Raw genomic sequence first — 21,714 nt, forward strand, 5'->3', positions numbered from 1 at the left:
GATTCAGTTTAAATTAAAATGTGTCCCACAATATAATAAAGGAACTCTATGTCACCCCAATCGTGCCCTTCTGGTGTAGCCGAAAGCCGTATGTATCGACGTAACTATATGATTTATAGCCATGCGTGGCAGATTGTTTTGTGTAATAACATATACACACATATATGGGCTATGTAAAAATATTATATGCTTACTCGCGTACATATTTGAAAGTACTATTTAGAGAGGAGGCAAAACATCGAATTAGTCGCGGATATGTAGATCACCACACTTCCAACTTGTTTTAGATGATGTATTTTTCAGTATTTTTTCTACAAAACTGCCTTAAGAAAGAGTGTTATCGTGCTCCATCATAATGTGCATTGATTACTATGCATAACAATAGGCAAGGAATTGAGAAATTAAGTTTTTTTGCTTGGCTGAATATATTATGTATAATAATACAATTATGTGCCTGCCTTTGTTCTTAAAAGTATCAACAATCAAGATAACGATATTAATTGAAGCGGCTTGGAAGTAATTTGTACAATTCTTTATTACAGAGGTGTAACGAAATTACGTGGTATTAAAAATCCCAGCAATAAAGGACCAAAAAGTAATCTACAAAAAATACCAGTTAATACAATGATTTGTAATAAGTATAGTCTTACGGCTGTTTGTATATATCGCTCCTGTGTGTATAAAATATTATCTAGGTACACTAGAGTTTCAGAGCAAGATCAAAAAAATATTAATTGTAGAATTTATCAAAAACTTTTTTTTATTATTTTTTAATATTAAATAAATCCATTCTGGAGATATTGAAAGCCTCGAAAAAGATATCCACATAGTACGCTAGCATCAATTTATTTAAGTAGGTGCACAAAGTAGACTGTGGCCTTTTGATTAATTTATTTTTATAAATCATCTTGTATCTTAAAACATAGTGTAATATTTCTCTTCATTTTTAAGCACGGGTGCATAAAATTTGAGCTTAATAATAAGGTTATTAAAAAGACGTTAAATTTAGCGAGATATTACATTTTTTTGAGCACATATGATTTCATCATACAAGAGGTAGTTATTGGATACCAGATAAATATTTGAAACGGAATAAATTGTTACTAAAACTAATAGGTATCTACTAATAAATTGAATTACAAAAATACTTAAGTTATTTTATAAAAAATAATTTTTAGAAGGCAAATTAGTGTATTTTCTTATAAACGCTACAGAATAAAAAATTTTGTGATTAAAAAATACTCCTTAATTTCAACAAAGCATAAGAATTGGTAGTGTTGAGTTTTACAATATATATATGTATTTCAATGTCAAAATAATATTTTCTACATGTACCAAGTACAAACTGCTATTATACGTACTAAATACCTAAACCCCTAATTTAACGATGAAAATTATAAAATTTCTTTTCTAATAATGTATTAAAATACCTACATACATACTTATCTATTTTTTGACATGGACGCTATGTTTGTTATTATGCAAAACAGAATGGGGTTTTAAATTTAGTTATTAACTCCATAGGAGCAACTTATGGCGAATTCGGTGCTTAATATCCGATCGGATACATGGAAAAATTACGGCTAATTTTCACGCAAGTTTCTCAACAATTCCCCTACCCACCCCCGGCGGGGGTGGGCCACCCTTAATCCGACATAAGCACACAGCCTGCCAGGATTTATGTATTAGCGATCGCGGGCCCCGCTTTATCCTGAGTACACCCCTGATAAATGATTTATCTCCAGCCCATATGTTCTAGGGCCGGCCCTGTGTCGTGAATGATTTAAAGGGCACATAGATTCCGACTTCAGTGGACGTGGCAGACCTAATGGACTAGTACCTACCTACTTATAATTATAGACATTTATATATATATATATATATATATATATATATATATATATATATATATATATATATATATATATATATATATATATATATATATATATATATATATATATATATATTTATATATATATATATATGATATTATAAAATAATATATATCTATGGCTTGAGTGAATTATGTTCGATATTACTAATAACAGCATATATCATATTTACCCCCATAACAAATTTTTGTGAATTTTCGGGTATCAAACCTTCATTAAATTATCCAATTTTCAACATTTAAATTTAAATACCTATCGACAAAACGTACAGTGCCAACGAACTGTATACTTTGCCTTATAGCCTTAAAGCCTTACATACGTATATAAAAACAAGACAGTCAAGGAAATATACAATAGATTAAAGAATTTCAAATGTGGTAAAATAACTATATATAAGTATTTATATGTAAAAACTGTTACTATACTAATAACAAAATATTTTATTTAATCTTAGTTCCATGTATGTAAATGAATACAAGTAATCCATCTTCCATGGCTGCCGTAAATCCAGCATTTCCCCGTGTACCTAAATACCTACTGTATAAGAAGGAATACAAAGGGTTGCAAAAACCTACCCCTTTTAATACCTATAGAAATCTAACTTTACATGTAAATACCTATGTATGTTAGTATGTTTATTTTAGCTACCCCTGGTGTTCAGTGATATTCAAACTTTAATATATTCTAAAGAAAGATTTTTAATGTGTCAGAAAAAAAGTGTCTAAAAACTTTTGTGAAATATAATCTTAAATGTTGGCCAATACTCGCTAATGTGCTTTATATAAGAGTAATATTTACTTAGTTGCGTGAGTCTTTTTCTTATTTCTTCGTAAATATAGTTTAACAAAGCCACGAACCTCTCAGAAATAATTTAGTTGTTTATAATATTATAGTAGAGTAAGCCAGCATTACATAGAAACAAAGTTTTTCAGTAAGTATCACAGAAACAAACTCAGCATTGTATAGAAACAAATCAATATGGTTTAATATATTATCATTAGTTAAACAGTATCCAACTAATATAAACACCTATTCATTTGATATAATTTACCTCTGAATTTCAGAATTTATTAATACTAAATGTTAGAAATGAAATTTGCAGAAAAAAAGTTATTTTCAGGTATTTTTAAATATCATTTTAGGCATTTATTAAAGGTATTTTTCTAAAACATGTTTCATGTGAATCGTATTATTCAAGGTAATATTAAATCGTTATCATCTTTCATCTCCGTTAAATTTATACTAAACTTTGTATTTTTTTTTCTTCTTCGTAACACTTAGTTTTTTTTAAATAAACAAATAATTCATATCAACATTGTTCTCTTATATGGGAAAAATCATATACCTACATACTATGTAAAAATGACAAATTTAATATAATTGTCAATTCTTGAGCAATAAAATATACGTTTTATTTCGACCAATCACCATACAAAGTAACAAATAATTTATTTTCTTAAACCATATTTTTTTACTAATGTGATAACGAATTCGAATTGTGACAATGTTTTCAGTAAGGCTTATTTTCGCATTTAAGTTTATTAAAAAAATCTCGTATTTCACTTAATCGTGAATTAAATGTCTCTAATAATTAATGTAAAATATTGGAAACCGCTTTGCACGAAACTTGTATCATTCCACCCCTAAGCGTCCGGGGTCTGTGCAGGGTAGATAAAGTGATCCCAAGGCTTTCGGGGGTCTACGGAATACCAGAAAATCCTTTCCGCCTGATCATACAAAGGCAGAACCACCCTCAAACCTTTCCTTAACATCCTTTCTGCAAGCCTTCTCTAAATTTATCTCTACGTTTGAACGTCCACAGTTTTTGTTCTCCGATTAAATACAAACTTATCTCATTCAGCGAAATAAAATAATATGAGAGGCAGTTTGCGTAAAGACAATAGGCCATGGGTATGGGATTATGAAATCAAAGTCTTGTCGAGTGTGGAGTCTTCCTCACCTGCTCTAAAATACAGACTACTAAAAGATTTAAAAATACTCTTTGTAAATAATTTTATTTAAAGTTATAAAATGTTTTGTGTACTTGTAAAAATGCTTTGTGTTATACCTATATGCCAGCTATCTCCTTACAATGTCTTCCATAAAAATATTAAGCCAAAAACATTGTTTTAGAAATGGTGACTGAATACAATAGAAATAAATATTAAAATTATCTTCAATGTTTTAGTACCTTTTAATAAATTATTGATACTTTTCTTTTTTTACTTACCTAATGTCCAAGTGACTCTAAAATCTATCTACGGCTTATGCTACACCTCTTATATGGCTCTACTGAGGCTTCAACTCTTTAAGCCTATTCCTATTTGTAAGTTAGTTTACTCTGTTTATATTTATTCATGAGTATTCATGATGTTTATGTTATAAATTCATGAGTGAAAATTCTGGGCAAAAACACTTGCTACATTTATTACGTATCACAGTGAAGTACATCTATGGACACATGTATTCCGTACTGTAGTCGACAAAAGGATGTTCGTATTTAACATTTTCAAAAGATCAAAGAAACTTAACAACCATTCATGTTTTAATTTAAATTAAATTAAAATTCGAATTTAAATTAAAAAAAATATTAAGCATAACCTCCAAAGCATCTATTTTAGAGGTTTGTCTGCAGGTAGAACAGTTAGAAAAGTCCTCCTCACTCCTTTCAATAACGTCAAAAATAAATAAAAAACTTAATTTTTCAGGAGATCCTTTTTGTAAATATAATAAAATGTATTAAAAATAAATATCAAGTCACTTATTGAACTTTTTACTGTGCAAGAGATATATTTAGGTAAAACCTGAACGTTTTTTCTCCATTTGAAAAAAATTAAATATATTTAAAAAAAATAATTAAACATTACCTTTTCTTCAAAATGCAAAAACAATACTTTCTGCCCAGTAGCGGGTAAATATTAAGCTAAAAATATGCCGCTTTTGCTGGGATATAGTTCATTTTTTGGGCATTCCGAAAACATGCACAATTGAAAATTTACGATTTTTGATATATGACGTAGTTGAAAGGAGTAAGCGATATATGAAGAAACATTACAAACGCCCAGACCAATTGAAAATTAATATTTCTTGAAATCACTATGCCATTTCCGGGGATCGAACCCGTAACGCCAATTTCGCAGTCCAGCGTCTACCTGACTACGCTGCGGCGCCTGTCCATAGAGATTTTTTTTTAAATATTAATAATTAATAGATTCAATAGCTTTATCTCGCGTTAATTGGATTTTGCTTTGTCGACATAGATGGTCAGTTTTTCCCGTTTGCCGAGAGAGACCTATTGAAGGCAATGGACCGGTCTATGATTAAAAACGCTAAAGAAAGGCGGTTGTTCTGTTTGAAATCAAGTTTGTTGACTTTTGTCAGTCGAGTTGTTACTTTTCAAGTGGTCGATGGCCGCAAGAAATGGTACAGCGCTTTAATCCGATTTGTAATCAGTGCAGCGACTTTTTTAGTCCCGTCTCTTATGCTACAAAATAGATTTATATTGACAAGGGCAAAAGAAGAAACGTTGTTCGAATCAACTCACTTTTAGAATGATGAGTTTTTTTATTATATTTATTTAATGTGATGAAGCGGTATGCAGGTAATACTAACTAATTAGGAACCACTGCTCTATCATATATTTTAATAGATATATATAGGTAAAATTTCTGGACTATCAATGTTCGGGCTTAAAAATTAATATAGATAGGTACGTTTATTAAAAATCATATCTGAATATAATTTAACAACTAAATAATAAATTACTAATTATGACACCGCTTCTCTGTAGGGGTAGGGAGAGAGAGTAGAACTCCACGCCACACCAATCTGTCTTTGCAAACAGTCTTCGCCTTTTCTACATTAACGCATACCTCCTACATAACTTCCGATTATTCCGACTGACCATTTTCAAGTATTTGAAATATTCGATCATGCCAAGTTTTCCTCGGTCTTTCTCTGCTCATAGGAGCCCGGTAATAGTACCGACCACATTCGCCTCAAAAAATTGTTTTACTATTTTTTCATTACTCTCGCTAGATAGTTCGTCAATTTCTTTAAATTTCTAGCTTCGTCATAAAATTGTTGTAAACTAAATTCTCTTCTCAAACTGTTGATATTTTGACTAACTACACATATTTACATACGAGTAGTTGTATATTAAGATTTTAAGAAGAAAAAAAATTAATTATTGAATAGGTTTTTTTATAGTGCTTTAAAACAAAGTTTCATTTTATTTTTCTTTAAATATTTCCAATTCTCACTATCAATTTTTTTTTACAATCAAATAAAACATAGGGCTTTCTAAGTACAATTTTACGATAATTTTTATTTGTGTACTTTGTGTATCTTAAATTATTTTGATTAATATTTTTACCAGATTTTGTGTTTAAAAAGGGTAAATACTATTTAAATACTAACTTTAAAATGAAATTATTTCCCACGAATTACATTTGTTCAAAAATGGACGAAAAAGTTTAACATAATATTACTTAACATTTGCTCGTTTAAAATAAGTAGTTTCGCAAGTAGCAAGCAATAATAAACGTCTTTTGTAAAACATATGGTGGTAACAAATTTGAAAGGGTACCATCTTGTAAGGATGTATCGTTATGTTCACAAAAGGTTGTATTTAGACAAAAGGATGTCACTTACGTTAGGGTAAGTTAGGTAAGGATTCACTTTGCCATTAAAGTACTGGCCACAATCCAGACAAAGAATGATTTTATGTGTGTCCGCTAACTTAAGAAGTGGAGATATCCACAGATGAATATGAACATATATGCGTTTTCTTCTATTATAAGTAATGAGAAATTATACAAGGGTGTATTCAGTTTGTTAAATTTAAGATGCAGGATATGAATATCTAACGCAATATAAATAATTTGTTATATGTGTAACTCTTTTTTAAATATTTTTTTGCATAAACAAATTAACTTACTAACATATTATGTTTTGCATCTCAAAATAGATAAAGAAGAAGATATATAAGTCTAAGCAGTTACGGGGCTTACGACCGTCATAGGCTGGTTTAAGTGATCACTTTACACACGTGTAACATTCACTAATACTACCTATGATTGATAACCACAATACTCAAATTCTTGGTAAATCTGTATATTTATATATATTATCCAATTTCGAAACATTATGCTAGAATTAGTAGAATGTCACTGGAGATATCTATGGTGAGATGAAAATAAGTTTTTTTACTGAGCAGAATTCACCAATAGATGTCTCTAGTGATATTGTAGTGATTCAAGCACAATGTTTCAATATTGAATCATATAAATAAAACTTCCAGAATTTGAATAGTGTGGTAGAATTGGTGAATGTTACACGTATGTAAAGTTATCACTTAAACCAGCCTATGACGGTCGTAAGTACCGTAAATGCCCAGACAACCATATTCTTCTTCATCTATGTTGAGATATAAAAAAAAGATAATTTGTAATACATTTCACTCATTCTTACGTTTTTTTTGCATAAACAAATTAACTAACTTGTTAACATTTAACGTAACATTAACTAATGTTACGATCTAAATGACAGAATTTAATCGATAACACAACACCACCCAATATAAGGAATACCACTTCACCAGCTATCAAATTGCTGGGCGTGTTCTTAGATTCTGATCTCTCTCTTGAGACTCAATTCAGCAAAACAATATGAACATGTTTTTATCAGCTAAGACAAATTAAGAGCATCCGCAAGATAAGCCAGTTGATGCTGCCCATTGATTGATAAATGCGTTTGTAGTGTCTAGAGTCGATTATTATAATATTATATATACTAAACAATAAAATTACTCGACAGCAATAAGCGTCAAACGCAGCAGCGAAACAGATTTTTGCGATTTCTAAATTCAGTCACATCGCCCTACTACTTCACTAACTCCACCAGTCATGCTTTCTTGAAAGGGTAGAAAATAAACTCTGTAGTTTAGAAAAAAAACTGTAATATCGGTAAATCACAATTCCGCAAATTATAAAGCACCCTTGTGATGATTTCTCACCAAAACGGCGCTAAATAAATTGTCCAATAATTAATAAACAATACCAGTAGGTAGTACATGTATTAGGAAAAACATAGCATGTTTTATAAATTTAAAAGAAATATATAATATATACAAAAATATATACCTACAAAAAATATGAAATATTAGAAAAATAACATTGAATAAATGCTCAAGGATCAAAATCATGAGCGTTTTTATATTTTTAAAATGTAATTGAAAACACTTGTTTTTTACAATTAATGTTTTCATTTACAATTAAATCATGTCTTACCACAAAGTGAATGCCGAAATAATAAATAAAATCGACTATTTTTCATATTTAGGTACCTATGTAAAAATTAGATGCACATTATTATTATTACCTACTGTTTTTACGTACATTGAAAAAATACACAGTTTTACACATACTATTTTATTTAAACAAAATTACGCAATCAATAAAGATTACATCAATTTAAAAAAAAAATATTTAGTATTTCGCCATAGTAAAAATTGCTTTCCGTAAATATCCACATTTTTTCATTCTCCGACAACTTTTAAAAATCTCCACTCCAACCACAATGCGTTGGAGTTCATTTTCTCCCGGGTAATAAATAATACCTTAAAAATAAACAAAGGCAAGTTTACTGTGCAATTACCAAGTTGTTGTTGATAAAAAAATCCTGCGCGCACGTGTAGCTCATGTTTTACACGTGGAGTGCAGAGGGTTTGTGCAAGTCCTAATTGTCCTTGCATTATTCTCTCTAGACACGAACCGGCAATATTTCAGGCTAACACATCATAAAGCAGGAACGGCGTAGGAAGCCACTTCGCTTCCGAACCGCCCTGTAGTTTCACGCCAGACAAACTGCAGTTAACCCCGAAACAGCGAAACTGCAATTATATAAATTGATTCCGAATGTATTTCGGAATCAGGTAGGCATATTAACCTATTATTAATCTGAATGTATTTCGGAATCAGGTAGGCATATTTACCTTTTATTAATCTGAATGTATTTCGGAATCAGGCAGGCATATTAACCTATTATAAATCTGAATGTATTTCGGAATCAGGTAGGCATATTAAACTATTATTATGCTGAATTTTTTTACACTTTATAAATCAATAGTTATTATACGTGTTAGGTTGAAGGATGTTAATTTTTTTCTTCAGTTTTGACGTATCAACATGGATGAAGAAGAATATGGAAGTCTGAACATTTATTTACAAGGGTGACTGTCATAGGCTTTGTTAAGTGATCACTTTACACACTGTTACATTTACCAATACTACCCACAATTGATAACCACACTACTCATTTTTTGGAACTTCTAGATATATTGATCAAACTCGTGACAAAGTAAATGTGAGTTCACAATAGCCATCTATATTGGAATAGAGAAAGCTTTTATAAGCAAAGACTCTTTCTATTTGTTTCATCTATTAAATGTTAGTTAGTTCGAAGAATTAGAACTCCATCATGACAACTATTTACTCTTACATGTGGAAGATTCAAGGGTCGGGTTATGGTCCTGCGGTGAGTGCCGCTGACTATGTGTCAGACCTGCTAAGTTTGAATCCATTTTTCCACAATTTGTCACCTGTTTAAAATATTTGGACTCTTAGACTCACGAAAATAGTATGAAATTGAAACATTTGTGTGTTAATAAAATAATAATTGATTTATTATTTACGTGGACAAAAAGATGTCAACAAAATAAGATAATGCGAAATAAAAATCTGCAAACGGATTAACATATGAACAAAAATATCTACCAATGGACTTATAAACAAAAAATCTACCCATGGACTTCTAAACAGTAAAATTATGAATAAGAAATAGATCTTTCACAATCAAATGATTTATGTATTTTTGCATCAAGGTCCATGACGCGTGGCACTATGCATTTCAGAATAAAATTTACTATTTAAATAATTTTTAAAGAAAGAGAATAAAAAAACCACTTATTGTCTCATTTTACAGTGCAAAAAATAGCTTACGACAGTAAAAATAATACAATACACATGCGTAAAAACTATTGTAAAAATAAAAACCGTTTTCGAAAGTACCTATTGTAAAACTGTTTTTTATTCATACATTATCTTTACAATAACAATTTTACTCTTTTCTTTTTAAAAAAGTGCGTAAAAAAAACTTTTACAAAATTAACGATAACAGTTTCATCACACAAAAGATTCCCAAAGCGGGGTCCGATGCTAAATATGTTTGAGAACACAAACACAAAAAGGGCATAAATCTAAGATGGCCGACAGTTCGGGGTGGGGTGGGGACAGTGCGAAGGGTGCGCGGGGCGGGGAGGGGAAGGGGATGTAACAATTCTTATTGGCCGGCAATGGGGATGATACAATAACTCATTTATCACCCCGGCTGTCAGAGCAGGTAGGTGCCTTTTAAATCCACCCCTATTTAAATGGTTTCTTTGTAATCTAACTGGAATTATCTAATAGTCGTCAAATGATTTCATTATAATTGTTATTAGGTTTGCTTGCGTTATTCATTAAATTAAACGTTGAAAAAATAAAACAAAATAAAGTTTGATCAGTAACAATTTTGAACAACAGTAAAAATCACGAGTTGTATAAGTTTTATTGACTACATCATTGTAAAATAATCATAATTATTTCGTATAATTCGTATACAAATTCATATGCCATTTTCGTACAATACCACTTTATACGTTCTTTTATTTGAGTTTAAAAGAATAGATAATACATATTTGTGTTGTTTTGACTCTAAATAAATATTTTTTTTACACTGCTGGAGAAGCATAGGTATCAAGGCATCGGCCCCACAACAGCTAAGGCATGCTAGTAAAATTAAATGCTAGCTTTGAAACTTAACCCGTGACAGTTAACGATAATAATTTTTGATAAATTATATACAGCCATTTTCGCGAAATATTGTCTCTAAAGCTCATTTCAGTAAAAAAATATGAGGAAAGGAATGTCATCGAATTGATTTAGGAAATAGATTCCTTTAATAAATTATTTTGTCTGAATTTTGGTGGGATATCCATCAGCTAATTATTTAGGAATATGTTTTTTTCAGTCACTCAATCTGTAGACATCTTGTAATCACTGAATTTAAACATTATCCTGATCTGTGAGCATTAATTAATTTTATAAAATTAAACAACTTTGTTTTAACCACTTTTTGTGTTTAATATTTATTGAATGAAATAACATATTTTTATGGTAGAACATTTTCTGAAATATATCTGGGTTTCTTAAACATATTATTAAAAATTTATTTTTAATGTTTTAATTAATATAATGTGGGTTTCTTTACAAATATAAAATATTATGTCTTTAATTTTCTTAATATTATTTCGTTGCTAGAGGGATGATTTATTTCATCAATGGATTCGGCAGTCACTTTGTTGTTATATCTATACATTTTTAATAAATGTTTTACTTGATAAATACCACTGTCAACCTAGTGGTAAATACAAATAGTTGTTCATATATTAAACATTACAAACAGTCACAGATGTTTTGAGTCTAATAAATCGTATTTTATTATTAGAAACACATAAAAGTGAAAAAAGTGGTTAAAACAAAGTTGTTTAATTTTATAAAGTTTTTGAAATGTGCCACAACAACATTCAAAAAATTAATTAATTAATTCAATTTAAATTTGAACATATAATATGGTAAATATTATAAATTATTTCACAGTTACCTTAATCACCCATATCATTTATAACATTACTATTGTTTTAAAATGTTTTTATTTAATAATAAAAGGAATATGAATAATTTTGATATCATCGGTGAATCAATTCAGTCATAAAGCTTCATATCAGTTCAAATTAAACATATTTTTTAAGACCTATCGCTTGTCTATAATATCTTAATGGTGAACACATTAACACCCACGCATTCCACAGGTGATAACACATTACATACCTCCAATAACTTGAGGTGTATTTTTAAGAAACGCGAAGTCACTATAGTGTTGCTAGTACCACTTAAGTGTTGCTTTGCACGCGAATCATTTATTACTCTTCTTCGTTAGGTACCTACAGTTTAAAACAATTCAATTCACAATATTAAGAAATACAATAAAACTATCATATGGTATAATAATTATAATAATTTTGGATAATTTATATAGCGCCATTTTCGTAAAATATACCTCAAGGACACTCATACAGACATGGATTATGGTATGATGGATTGATAATGATGGATTTAAAATATATAAAGAGTCTGAGGGGGAAAAGTGGAGCTGCCGTATTATGACGCCTTATTCCCGGTCGTCTTGGTCTGGAGCATGGCCAAGATGTTGGTAACGATGGTAACGCTGGAGAGCAGCTTGTTGAGCTCTCGTTATTGTGAATATAATAATAATAATAAAACCCTTATCCGCTCCCCAATGGTGCATAGGGCACTGCGTCATATAAACGCAGTGTTATCTTGATCGTTTACACATGAAGGAAAGGTGATCAGCCCTCCGCTTCAGTTACCAGCCCAGGGTAATATTGAATAAATATTACAGTGAAAAAATCAGTAATATTTATTTGACCCCCCTGGGAATCGAACCCGGGACCTCCAGAACGGTAGCCGAGCGTGCTGACCATTACACTACGGAGGCGTATATTGTGAATATACGTCAGGTATACTGAAAACAACTAAAACAAATGGTACATATTTGAAAGAAGGCGCCAATCAAAGGATAAATAAAATATTTGAAATTTGAGTGTTATGCTTGTTATACATGGGTAGAATGGTGAATGTTATAAAGTGATCACTTAAACCAACTTAAAACAACATATCGTTCACACGTTTCAACAATGTCATATATCAAAAATCGGCCATTTTCAGTTATGCATGTTTTCGGAATGTCCAGAAAATATACTATATCCCAGCAACAGCGGCATATTTTTTACTTAGTATTTACCCGCTACAAGGTAGAAAGTGTTGTTTTTGCATTTTGAAGAAAAGGTATTGTTTAATTATTTTTTTAAATGTACTCAATATTTTTCAAATTCAGAAAAAAATCTTCAGGTTTAACCTAACAAGATCTGGTGTACAGTAAAAAGTTCAATAAGTGGCTTGATATTTATTTTTAATACATTTCATTATATTCTTAAACTTTAAAAACGATCTAATGAAAAAACAAGTTTTTTTTATATATGACTTTGTTGAAAGGAATGAGCGATATGATAGGTCTTAAGATCTATAAATACCAAGACTTTTTCAAATTTCAATCCAAATCTTCGTCATCTATGTAAAGATATTAACATTTGATCTTTAGTTATGTGAAGACAAGGTAATGAGTCCTGCGCTTCTTACATAATATAAAACAAACTATTTCAGGTTTAATCAAAACGTCTTTAACTTTTTACTTCGATATTAAAGACATAAATAATCATGCCAAAAAAGTTAACGCAAACCTGCCAGCATCCAGATTTCTAATAAGAGTAGTTATAAGTTATTCTTTTATACTGCCAAAATATCTTGGAGATGATTTACGATACATTTTCTAGTATCTTCTTTCATATTGCACCCCAGACAGTCACTTACTTTCTCTAACTTTGTCTTACAAGCCATTCTTCATATTGTAGGTACTTTTTGCATAACTCTTCTTTTATACATATACTCGTACATTGTAAATATGTTTGATTATGTTGAAAACTATGAAAATCCAAAGTATGTTGTTCCGAGATAGCTTTTTTTTCAAGTTCCATCGAATTGAAGTAACTATTAAATTATAAAAATTAACTAAAACTCTACCGCCATCTATCGTCCGCCTCCGTAGTGTAATGGTCAGCATGCTCGCCTACCGTTCTGGAGGTCCCGGGTTCGATTTCCAGGGGGGTTCAATAAATATAAGTGATTTTTTCACTCTAATATTTATTCAATATTACACTGGACTGGTACCTGAAGTGGAGGGCTGATCACCTTTCCTTCATGTGTAATCGATCGAGATAACACTGCGTTTATATGAAGCAGTGCCCTATGCACCATTGGGGTGCGGTAAGGGATTTATTATTATTACTACCGCCATCTATGGATAACGATTGAGGAGTAACTTACCATATTCGATAATATAAATAATAATAGCTTTTTTGTACGGGCTTAATAAATTATGATGAAAAAAGGAATGATAAAAATTTAATTAATCGATTTCAAATAATCCAAGACTGGAATCCTAAGAACGTATAATTTTAATGATTTATTCCTATTTAAAAAACATAACTACTAGTAAGTATACCTTCTGAGTTCCATGAAAATATTACAGTCAAAGTTCATAGTTAATTCGGCCCATTTCAGGTAAATGCAATACAGTTAAACTGTCTTGAAAAGGGGCTCTGTGCTTTATTTTCTCCGTAATTATTAATAAAATATTTTGCGACATTCAACTACTTTCCGTCCAGCTAATTGTAAACCAAAATGATCTTGTTTGACCGCTTCGGTTGAGATCACTACAGCTTATTAAGCGCTCAAAACTACATTTTGCAAACAATTATAGTTAAGGAATCAATCATTTTGGTGGTTTGAAAAACTGCATCCCGTTGGACGGAGTTTACTGTTATTTGTTTCACAAGATTCTAATTTATTCCTTGCGATTCAACAAGCTAACGATCTTCAAACATCTTAAATGCAATTTATTTTTTGCGAGTACACAGTACAACCTGAGCCAAAAGTCTAAGCCGATGCAAAAGCCGGCAATAAATTAAAGTTGGATTCCCCGCGCTTACACCCAGCTAGTCTTTATGCTAAACCAACACACGAAGATTACGGCCATTCTGCGCCAGGACATTAACAATAAATGCGAGAATTGTCGCGTTGTTTATCAAAGCTGATATTCTAGCAAAACTGCAAGCGAATTTTGTTCTCTCCTCCTTTGTTATAATTCCGGCACTAATCTCCTTCATCTAAATATATTATTGTTCTTAAAGTCTAAAGAATTTTAATTCATTTGTTTACACGGTCATGCGTAGCTGTTTTGTTCTGTTAAAATGTTACACTTAATACCAAAACATCTGTGAACGTTCTTAACAACAAAAAAATAATTTTTTATAATACTTAAATTAAAATAATTGAAATAACATTTTTTTTAAATAACTCCTGTAATTGGAGATAATCCAGATTTTGTGAACAAGTATTTGGACACACTCAAAATGTTGGAAATAACAATCAATAATAGTAATTATTTAATAATAATTGAAAAACAACAGATATTAATCAAATAAGTTTAATAAAAACATTTATAAAATATTTCCTTTTAGGTATTCGCATTATTTTATCATATTAAATTCCTCAACACAGTTGAACGAAAATGTCAAATTATTTAAAAAAAGATAGAATAAAAATCTAACTAACTAACTCATCTTCACGCTGCTTCACCGTAGGAGTAGGAAGAGAGAAAAGAACGCCACACCAATCTGTCTTTCCAAACATTCTTCGCCCCTTTCGCTTTCATGTATCTCCTCATACTTACCCGCCAATTATTCTGACTCCTCACCCGATTTCTATTTATTTATTTCTTCTTTACTTCTCCTTATTTTTTTAAAACTAATTTACCTTCCTAGATTCAGAAGACATTAAAAAATTCAATGATGTTTTCAAGCGTTTCTCGAGTATGTGAATGTGTTTCGAGTTTGATAATATATCTAGAAGTTTCAAGAATTTGAGTAGTCTGGATATTAAACATAGGTAGAATTCTTGAATGTTACACGTGTGTAAAATGGTCACTTAAACCAGCCTATGACAGCCGTTAGCACTGTAAATGCTCAGACTTCCACATCCTTCTTCATCTATGCTGAGATATCAAAAAATAATGTATAAAATATTGAAACAAACATCTATTTAAATATTTGTATTTATTGATTTGGCGTTTAATTTGTAGAACTCCATTTTAATTTATGTATTAATTTTAAATCAAACACAGATTTTTTGAGTCTACTTAGTTGTATTTTATTGACAAAAACACATAAAAAATTATATTGTGACAATTGTTTCGTCTTGTTAGGGCATTATCAAACTATACAATTCTAAGTGACAGTTTTAACACGTGCAGCAATAATTTATGGGAGACAACAGTAGCTAATGGGGGATGTAACAATTGTCGCGTTTTCGTTAGTAAAACACAGTTTCGTTAGCAGTACAACTTAGAAGACTCAAAAAATCTGTGTTTGATTTAAAATTAATACATAAATCTATTTAAATATTATTTTTTGACATCACTTTACCGGGATGACGACTGCTGTAATTGGAGATAATCCAGATTTTCTGAACAAGTAATTAAGTAATTCGTGGAATTGTATGATTGGCTTTATTTTTATTTATGTAACTATTTTTTAATATATACTTTTACTAAATGTAAAGCTGTACAATTCCCGAATGAATAATAAAAAAGTATTTGGACACACTCAAAACGTTGTATCTATTTAAATATTATTTCAGTCGCTTGGATTTTATTATTATTTTAGTTTAAAATACAGCATGTTTGTGTTAGCCGCTTTAGTTTTTCGTTTACTTAATCATCCTTGACATTTCTTACAACTACGAAATTCGGGGCAGACAGATAAAGTCTAAGTGACATCACGGAACGTTATAAGCCTCATCACGTCCGAAATAGATCTACGCAACTTGTCGCTCGTCACGTACTTGAATATCTGACCTTACGTAAAAAAAGATAACAGTAGGTGTATTTTTTTCAACGATAAAATCATTCGGGCTTTTAAAAACAAACAGAAACATAAAAAAGAAATAAACGAGAATGTTGTTTTATTATATTAACAAGAACGTTCGTGCATAGTAATTTTACTTCGTGCTTACAAGAGAAATAATATCACAACATTTTGACTGTGTCCAAATACTTGTTCACAAATCTAGGTTTTCTCCACTTAGGAGTTTTTTTTTATAATTTTCGACATCTCAACATAGATGAAGAAGAATATGGAAGTCTGGGTTATTACAGGGCTTATGGTTCGACATAGGCTGGTTAAGATATCACTTTACACACGGGGAATATTTGTCATTTTATCCATGATTGACAACCACACAACTCAAAATTTCGAAACTCCTAGATAAATTAATCAATCTCATGACACAGTAGGTACATATGAGTTCACAACAGCCATCTATGTTGGGTTAAGAAAACTTTTATTTAGCAGATTTCACTTTTTTATGTGAAATCCAAACCCCGGATTATTTTTACTTAGGTACTGGAAAACGCCTGAAAACATGACATATAATACAATTTAGCTTATTATATATAAAACACTTATTTTTACCACATAAGTTTGTTTTGTTACGACTACTTTCTCAAGCTACGAATGCTTCCATCTACGCGTTTAAATATTACCTGTTTAGTTTATATTTGAAACCGTAGATGGAAGCATCTGTAGCTGCCGAAAATAGTCGTAACAAAATATAAAATTCATGTGGTAAAAAACAAGCGTATTATTTATTATTTCGGTGTATAAACGTAAAGGAAGCTAGGAGCGTATGTCAAGACAAAAGAGTGTAGCGTTCCATCCTCTTTGGCTACCCCTGCAGGGAAACAGCGTGATGGTAGTAGTAGTAGTAGTATTTATTAATATTGAAAATAAAAATGGATAACTAAACCTTCACGGCGCATTAGTTTTACGTTATATTTTTAACACTACTACGCATTTACATTACGTCACTTTGAAATGCGTTCTATTTGGATTACCATTATTTTAAGGTGTCAAAAAGAAATAAAAGCTATTAATACGAAAGCACGTAAAGCTCATTAGTATTGCATTGTCAGTCTATTCAAAGGAAAAGGTAGCGAGCAAACGATATAGTATTATTGTGCCATCAATCTAGGCATTGTTTGGTGCTTAAGATATAACTTGTGTTCATCAATTTGGTCAAAAAGTAATCAAGGAAAACAATTATAGAGCCTTCGGGAGAAATTCGTCGCAGTCAGGAATACTTACGACTGGCTTATAAATATAACACACATTTTATTCAAATTTGTTTGTTGCGAGCGTGTGGCGATACGTATTTTTTTTCATAGCGCAACAACTGTGAACTTTTAAATCATGCCAATTAGGAGGGTATTACATGATTGTACGTATATTTTATCAGGTTTTAGACCACTTTAATTAAAATTATTTCAGTACGCCTCCACAATCAAAATGATTCATAATTAATTAGGCGTTATGTTCTCATAAGATTGTAGATAGTGTTTAAAAATAATTGCAAAATACCCAAATACACAAAAAGTAAATTAATATGACATAAATAAGGACATTCTTTTAGAAGATCCCTAAATAAAATTTATTAAATTTTAAATGCATACAATTATCATCCTTGTCTTTTGCAAACACTTTCGCCATTTCAATATTCACGCATCACCTCATACATACCCGCAGATTATTCCGACTCCTGACCTGACCACACCCAAGTGTTTAACATACTTGATCGTGCCAAGTTTTCCTCCGTCTTCCTCTGCTCCTTTCTCCAACTATGTACATTCGCCTCACAAATTTGTTTTATCGTTCTTTCGTCACTTATTCGTTCCACATGCCCAAACCATCTCAACTCACCTTTCTTAATTTTATCGATAGTGCTTATCTCACCTTTGCATTTTTTTCCTTATTTTACCATTCGAACATCGTTCTGCCATACATTAGTAGGTATTCGCATTTCGACTTCATTCAGTATACTTTCATCCTTCTTTACCATGCTTTTCTTCTATACAATAGGGTTGAAACCTTGTTGTTCTTTGCTAGAATAAACAAAATCCGCTAATTGATCTTTAAACCTTGTAGATACATAATAAGCAAGATAAATAATAAATGCAACTCCCATCTAAGAAAAAAAGCTTTGCCTCTTATATCTAGTCTAAACCATGGATTATGTATTAAACGAGGATCACGGAAGTCCTCCGCTTAAAGGAGTTTTTATTAGTTTGATTATGAGACGTGAATACAAACGTTGTGATCAATATTCAACTCGCTAATTCGATAACAATTGACACTTCTCTGAGCTCTGAGGTACCAAGGATAAGAAAACTAATGAGATCAGAGTTGCAAAACATTTTCCAGTCAACAAAAAACATGTCATACAGATTACCTCTTTTCTGGAACAATCGCGAATTCGCGGTAGGTTATCGTTTACTTACGTGAGACGAATTCTTCAATTCTTGATCCATGTGACAACTTGTATATGACGTGTGCAAAAACGCCAAACAGTTCAGTTTTATTTACATTATCATTATTATAAATCAGTTCAAAGACGCCATTAAGACTATTCTCTAAACAGCTGAAGATTGCCTTCTTCTTGGTGTAATTCTTGTGGTATGTTTTTAAGAGGGATAAAGCCTCCTGTTATGTCAATTCCCAGCTGTCAATCCGTCTTTTTGGTGGTCTGCCTGAGAATCAGTTGCCTTGGGGTTGGTCGTGCAGTGCAATGTAGGGGAGTCTGGATGGTTCCATTCTCTCACATACGCATACCATTGTATCTTTGACATCTCCGATCTCGCATATTTCTCCTATCCTGGTGTTACCAGTTGAAAACTTATAAGTAATGAGAGTTGTTCGACCAATTAATGTCCACGATACTCGGTCATGATACTACGTATACAACCAAAGACCGAAACATTTCTCCTGTTCTCACAAGGTAATTCACCTTGTCCTAATTTAACACTGTTGAGTATGTTAGATCACGACTTAGGACGTCGTTGGAATTGATACAGTGAATTTGCATGCTTTGTCTTTGACAAATCTCTCACTCCTTTTAACAACGTCATATATAAAAGAACTTGATTAATCAGGAGATCGTTTTTAAAGTTTAAAAATATAATCAAATGCATTAAAAATAAATATCAAGCCACTTATTGTACTTTTTACTGTGCAACAGATCTTTATAGTTAAAACCTGAATGTTTTTTCTCCATCTGAAATTTTTTTAATATATTTCAAAAAATAATAAAACAATACCTTTTTCTTCCAAATGCAAAAACAACACTTTCTGCCCTGTAGCGGGTAAATATTAAGTTAAAAATAAACCGCTTTTGCTGGGATATAGTACATTTTCTTGGCATTGCGAAAACATACACAACTATAAATTGACGATTTTTGATATATGACGTTGTTGAAAGGAGTGAGCGAAATGTAAACACAATTGACTTCGATACCTCACTGGATAGTATTTTAAAATTACCAAATAATGACCAAATGTAAAAAATCCTAAATCAATTTTTTGTCAATTTATGTATACTATACAAATATCTTATCCTAATGGTTGGTGACACCTGAGCGGGCCACCCAGAATGTATGGAAAACAGTTTAAACTTATTACATTTCGTGAGGTGACAAACAATTGGTATGGCAGTGGAAAAATATTTTCTGCTTCCCATGTGGGCCACGCATAAATATTTATTATTAATTTTAAGTAGTGCGTGGTTAGGTACTATCACTGTTTTAAAATAACGTTAAAATATCGATTTCAGCTAAATAAGGATAAATACATCCTTGACACCATATCTTTAATGGACAATATTAAATTTGATTATTCGATTGTTTCACTGAATTTATCAACGGAGTTAACTCCAGAATCACTAATTGGACCTTTACTGTTTTACACGTTTATATATATTTTTAAGCAATGCTTAAAATTAAGCAAATAAGTATGTAATAGACATAAGATTAAATTTGCTGAGTAAAAATAGTGAAATTATGATGCAATAAAATTATAATATTTATAAACACCCTATATTTATGTAGTATTTTATGAAAATGACGCCATGTAAATTAACATTTTTTTAAAATAATTTTTGTTATTAACGGCATTTTTACTGTTGAAAACTGTAGTTTTTACTTCTTAGAGATTCGGGCACGATAACAGTATGTGCATTAAAAATTATAGTTCCTACGGGTACGGGTATGCAACCCCAAATGCCCTTGATATTACTTCCATTATCTTTTTCCTACATACTGTTTCTACTTGGTGCCACATGCACCATCTACAAAAGTTACGGGTAAAGCTTAAAAAAATCGTCGTTGTACTGAAAAATTATTAGTAAAATACCCCGCTAATGGAAAAATTTTGAAGATTTTCTTCATTGAAAAAGGGTCGTGAATTTTGATAAAATGCTCCAAGTTTTCATTGTTTTGACTACATAAATCACGTAAATTTGATCAACTTTTGTTCCTAAAAGCGTAGAATACTAATAAGAAAGATAGTCATCTCCGTTCACTATCAACTGTAAAAGCTGTTTTCCGCACAACCAGTAATTTAGTACTTAGTGCTACTCTACTAAATCACTCGCTGCATGGAAACCAGTACTGTGAATTTGTTTATATTTCTCTTCCGAAAGATTGAGGCAAGGGGCAAGATATAGGCGCAAGAGATAGGAATAAAAACTCAACGCGTCGCGTAAATGTATCCAGTACCCCCGAAACACATGTTGTAAATAAATTTCATTGAATAACGTCAAAACACACGGCGGAGTTGAAACATTGCGTCAGCAAATTACCATAGGCATTTCTAAAAAGGAAGAAAGAAACACCGAAAACAAATAAATTCACAAAACCTGTCACCGTTACTCTACGTGACTTGCTTCTATGATAATTAAATGCATGCAATATGGCCGATTTTCCGACGATAATCGTTCCGCTAACTGCCGTTAGATGGCACTACTGCATCGACTTATTTAATAGTTATTTTATTGCGCACTGCCATCTATTGCACAATAGGATAAATAAGGCAAATGCTTGACATTTAGATACAGGGATTATCAACATTTAAACGTATTTTGTAAATTATATATTTTTTTGTTTTTTGAAATAATATTATTATATTTAAAATTAT

At 31.0% G+C, this 21,714-nt stretch overlaps 1 protein-coding gene across 2 annotated transcripts in view; it reads left to right on the forward strand.

The window, feature by feature from the left end:
- Antp (homeotic protein antennapedia) overlaps window positions 1-21,714 on the forward strand; it is a 410,782-nt gene that overhangs the window by 156,065 nt on the left and 233,003 nt on the right. The gene's annotated exons all lie outside the window — the stretch shown is intronic.

This window comes from Brachycentrus maculatus, unplaced genomic scaffold (assembly GCF_059751285.1).
Source record: "Brachycentrus maculatus isolate JH-2025_06_01 unplaced genomic scaffold, ASM5975128v1 h1tg000081l, whole genome shotgun sequence".
NCBI lineage: Eukaryota > Metazoa > Arthropoda > Insecta > Trichoptera > Brachycentridae > Brachycentrus > Brachycentrus maculatus.